Below are 6,000 nucleotides of genomic sequence, written 5' to 3' on the forward strand. Positions count from 1 at the left end.
TATAAAAAACCTGATTATGACAAGCTGCTAACCTGATTTGACAAAAAGGGGTCCTGGAGTGAGTGAAGATGCTGTAAATACACGCAGAAAGCAAGAGAAAATTCTAAATCATCCTAAAGTTGATTGTTGATCTACTATCTGATTCTATACAGATATGGCTTATAATAGAGGCAGTAGCAAGGGAAGTAAAGTGTGTGGTTGGCTAGGACTTATAATAGGTGTTTTGTGTGCAATAATAATTGTGGGAGTGATTGTGGGGATGCCATGGATGGAGAAAGAGACCATTAATGCTACCTCAAAACCTGAAACTACAACACTAACACAGTGGGAGAGATTTGAGCAAGATGCAAGACACTTGCATGAGGGAACTAATTCAAAGGGGGAACTTTCTACTAATGTCTTCTATCGCTTACTAAATGAATATGTGGAAACTATGGATGCGAAAGAATGTTATGTATGTACTAGGATTCCTTCATCTGTGCAGGAGGGAGTTACTTACCATAGTCTCCCTCTTACTTATGGGATTAGTTGCAGCTTGCTACTAACAAGGTTTTATAATCAAGAGCATGTGCAATACTTTTATTCAAATCTGGATGTTGTGTTTTCCTTTGTGCCTGTGATTGAATTCTTAAATAAATTAGCTAAGGAACATGATATAAAAATAGTTAGAGGATTCTTTGAGCCGACGCTTACATTCGGAACTGCTTATGCACATCAAAATAATTTGACTTGCTTATTATCACCTGTTGAGAAAAGCTTTTTAGATCACACTGATGATAGATGCAAAGCATTGAAGGAAAGATTAGAAAAAGGATTAGAAAAACGCACATATGCAAATGATTATGCTTACACTGCAATCAAGACACAAGGCAAACTAGCTATAGATGCATTACATTTAGGTAGACTTTGTATATATAGGCCAAAATCTGAGCAGGACAATTTATTTGTGGGAACGAGTGAATTTAGACGTGTTTTTATTTCAGAGTAAATGGACATTTATGTTGAATGGACAGGATGCAGCGATCCCTGGGATCTATTACATCTGTGGGCTAAATGCCTATTACTGTCTCCCTAGGGGATGGTATGGGACATGCTATTTGGGAATAGTTTTCCCAAAGATTTATCAGATTGATGACTTAAAACAAATACCTAAGACGTCTGAATTACAACATCCTAGACAAAAACGAGAATCAGTGGCGGCTGTCATTGGTGACATATTCGGAGCTATAATCCCTTCAGTGGGGGTTATCTTGAATTCTATGAAGATTCAAAAGTTGTCTACTATTGTGGATAACATGTTGACAAATTTCACAGGGGCTATACTCCTGATGGATACTGAACTTGCTGCAGAAAGAGATATGACTCTTCAAAATCGGCTTGCTTTAGACATTCTTTTAGCAAAGAGTGGAAGGGTCTGCAAGATGCTAAACGAGCGTCATTTTTGCTCGTTCATTCCGGATAACAGTAAAAAGATTAGAAGTATGCTTACTAACCTTACTAGAGATAGTACAGATTTGAAGGATTTGAAAGAACTTGGTGTTTGGGAGAAATTTGGAAGAGGAATTGCCAGAGTTGGGAGCTGGTTTACCAACATTTGGAATGGGGTACTTGCAAAAATATTAATGGGTCTGTTAATTGTTCTAGTCGGTCTACTAGGATTCTGGGGGGCATGCAAAATAAATAACAAAATCAAGAAAGATTGGACTAAAAGAACCAGAAGAAATGAAGAAAGTGAGAGAGAGAAAATTTTAAATGAAATTTGGGAAAGTTCACATAAAGGGCAAGATGTTGAAATGCGCATTATGTGCAAGGTGAAAAATTAAAAGTGGAAGGTCAAAGGGAAAGGTTGATGTGATGACAAGCATCTTCAGAGGAGGGACTGATAGAGCGTAGTTTAATATTACATATACTAGACGTGAAATGCTTATATCAATGATCAACAATGCTGCATAGAAAACTACAATAATTAGAGTAATGCTTAAACGTGCATCTGGAATTCGACTATAATGTATGTGGTCACAATTATATACGTGAGCTAACAATGATAAGTAAAACTGTTCATGCCATGATTTATATTAACACTTACGATATTACATTTGTATTAAAATCTCATAGGCCTTAAGTTAGCGTAAGTTGTAGATTTGGCTGCCAAAGCGCTCATATTAAAGCATTTTTCTCTGTTTTCCAGTGTGCTGACTCACAAAGGGCCATGACCCTGCATTTGTTCCTTTCCATCGTTTTATGTAACGAACGAGATTTCGTTCCCATCCGCATGCTAGCTGCCTTAGTGTGAATTCAAATACAATTTGAAACAAAAGTAGATTAATCTAAATGTACAAGGACATTTGACCATGGACAAAGGAACTCATGACCCAAGAAACGTGCCAAGTGGTGAAGAAACCCACCGGATGTGCCACCTCCGAAGACGTCAATTATGGAGACCAATCAAAGTTTTATAAATTATCGTGGGGTGACAATTGGGATTACGTAATGAATAATTTGATAGGTTAAAGATAGTGGGGTATAGTGAATGTCCAATAGAATTTTGGGGGAAGGTATTACGAAAAAGGGATAAAAACTCATGTCACAGAAGGGAGAAAGAAACTAGGTAGGGAATGCTATTGATTTTATCCAGAAACTCTGTCACTCTGTTTGGGGACTCTGAGACTTAATAAACTATCCTCACCCATAGACTGCCCTTTACGCTTCTCCTCCTTATCAGGGAAGTGTCCCCTGTCCTTTAGACGAGGTTAGACTGATGGCGATTCGACTGATGTCCTGAAGATGAAGACTGATCCTGTGTGCTGACTTAATCCTTGGAGGGTAATTATGACAGTGCGATTTGTAATTTGTCTGTTTGCTTTTCCTTTCTAGGTACCAACTGCTCATTTTTAAATAGAGGCCAACGCTAGATGTTTTCTAAATTGATGTTCTTAATTATCTTGCATGAAGTCCAACATGCTGATGCTAATTGGTGGTTAGGATAGGTAATCACTTTGACTGACGCAAATAGACAAAGACTGACGTTACTCTATGCTCAACTGAGACTCAAGTGATATTCTTGTATTCTGATCTATGTTCACGCCGTGCTATGTTCTTAGGTTTGTGATTCTTGCATTAATGAAATCTTATCACAGTTGCCATATTGTGACTATGCTCTTATGCTTCTTGGTTTTGAGATTGACACTTCTGCTAGTAGATTGTAATTAATAGAGAATAAAATTCTATCAAAGGTGTGGTTATTCATGGCTGAAAGGTCATGGTTACGTCGACAATTTGATTAATGTCTATAACCAAGGTAAAGTGCATTGTGATGGTGAATATTGATGACATTATTGATATATTGCTTGACATATTGATCAGTTATCTCGTCCTACGGTGTCTCACCACTGGGTCACAAGATTCATTGGTCTAAAACGAGTCTTAATGTGTATAAAATTGACATAAAAGGACGCGTTAACAACAACATAAATTACACTCCACGTTTTACCATAGAATTCAACATGATTCAACTCCACATAATTACACTCTTCTCAATACTATATAAATACACCCCACATAGAACCACTCTATGGCACATAGCAACAATCCACATAAATGCACTCCATACCATGCCACACACTTCCAATCACCATAATTTACTCAACGCCACACAGTTCCACACCACACAATACAACTCCACACATTTCCATTCCACACCACATAATTCAACACCAAACCACATAATTCACCTCAACACAATTACACAACACACATCCAATCTACACTACAGAATGCCACATACCACAAAATTTAACAGCACACTACATAATTAAACTTCACAACATACCATTTCACAACACAAAATACCATTGCACATATTAACACTCCATAACACAATCCCACTCCACACAATTCCAGTACACTCAAAACCACAAAATTACTATCCACATAATTCCGATGCACACCACATAATTCCAATACACACTTCTACTCCACGCCCCATAATTCCACAGCTAACAATTCAAATCCAAGCCACATAATTACAATCAACACCACATACATTCACCCCAACAACACATGGGTAAAAGACTGTCATTCACAATGTCAAGATCTCTAACTCTCGCAAATGTGAGAACTATTGGCAATGCCAATGCTTGTTCTAGACAGTGTCTGGTAAGTTTGGTGTTCTCCTTTTCACATATGATGGTAATTCTATGATAGTTGCTCCTTATTTTCACTTTTCTGGTGATCAGGTCTAGGTAGCGTAGGTTACATAGGCATGTGAAACTATAAACAACGCTGTCCGGTTTACAATTTGTATGAAACGTTAGGATCCATAGAGTCTTTAATTCTAGGTTTAATTCCTTTCCTTTTGAAGTTAATGAACACACATTGCAACCACCACATGGGTAGTCTCATCTAATACGGGTAGATTCCACATTCCCAGTGTATCCATTACTGTTTTTTTTCAGTATTGTCATTGGTCTAGTATGAACCACCATGCCTCTAATCGATCTTTCCTTTCTGAAGGCAAACATTGGTGGTTCAAGGTCAACAAATGCCAATGTCTACTAAGAATTTTCTTCATCATGTTTGAAAATGGACTGTAGGTTGTTACAGATTAGTATATGCCTCTGTGGTTTTTCTTTTGGTTTAATCATGCTTCCCATGGAATATTCAAGGCTCGTTCACTTGCCTGTCTAGTTAGTCTCATCGGATATCCCCGTTCTCTTAATTTCACAGTTAAATCCTCTGCATGTTTCAGATAGTCATCTTTCTTAGTCCATTTCTTCTTGAGCATAGGAACTGACCTACTGGTAAATTTACTTTGATTTCGCATGAAAGCTATCAAATTGCAACAAATTATGTTTATCTTTTATATTGTTGGTTTGTGAAAGACACACAGTTGTGTCCTGCTTTGCCAAGATCATTTAATCTAAGAGGCTTTGTTTCTTTTTACTATGTGAAACAGTGAATGACAGGTATTCACAAGTGTTATTAATCCACTCAATGAAGGGCACTAGGAGGTTGTCTTCCCTTTTTTAACTTCTACAAACCTCATCAACTCATTGTTTCCATAGTTTTATATGGTCACAATATGGATTGATCTTACTAAAACTATGTCTATTCTAAAAATCATGTACATATATAAATAGTATGTGCACATGCACTCCCCATAGTTCCATGGGTTCAAATAAAGAATTCATCCTCGAACTGGAAGTAATTTCTTGATAGTGCCATGGTCGAGGACAAAATCTTTAGGTGTAATGGACTCACATGGCACATCTCCTGTGACTCCTCTTGCAGGATGCTGGTGTGCAGGGCCTCCACATCCATGGTTACCAGTATTTCATTTTCTGGATTGAATGATGTGCCTTCAAGCACATTTAACATATGTTTATTATCACAAAGATATGGCAGCATCTCCCTGACTAAGGGATTGAGGAAAAAAAAACAACTGTGAATTTTTACAATATTTCCTAAAATCGAACCAATCCTAGCACCACGGGTCGACCAGGCGGTGGTATTTTGCTTTGTGTGTCTTTGGGAGGATGTAGACACATGGTATCTTTGGATCTTTCTGACATATATTATACTTTGTTTTGTGTAATCCAATAATTTTCTTTTGCTTCATTTATCATATAGTGATAGCCTCTACAATATACAGAGTCTGATCCCTATGTAATATTTTGTAATTTGTCATTCGGCCCTCCAGCACTCTTCCAGGTACATAACCTTGGGTAATATTACTGTGGCTCCCCTCATCTTCTGGCTTTATAATCACCTTGTCAAGATTGGCTAGCTCTGTTAAAGCTTCTTGTTTGGCGAGTGTTAGACTTGGCATCCTTGACATGGTCTCCTCTAACCTTTTGCTTCTGCTTCCCAGGCTGTTTATGTTTTTGCTGTTTTTGATATTTGGGGCACTTTACCACTGCTAAGCAGTGCTAAAGTGCAAGTGCTCCTATGTAAAATGTATGTGTAATTGGCTTATCCATGATTGACATATTTGATTTACTA

The 6,000-nt window shown here is 37.6% G+C and overlaps 1 protein-coding gene across 1 annotated transcript in view; it reads right to left on the reverse strand.

The window, feature by feature from the left end:
• Positions 1-6,000, reverse strand: part of LOC138259608 (potassium channel subfamily K member 1-like) — a 190,282-nt gene that overhangs the window by 145,105 nt on the left and 39,177 nt on the right. The window lies entirely within an intron of this gene.

This window comes from Pleurodeles waltl, chromosome 9 (genome assembly GCF_031143425.1).
Source record: "Pleurodeles waltl isolate 20211129_DDA chromosome 9, aPleWal1.hap1.20221129, whole genome shotgun sequence".
NCBI classification, from domain to species: Eukaryota; Metazoa; Chordata; class Amphibia; order Caudata; family Salamandridae; genus Pleurodeles; species Pleurodeles waltl.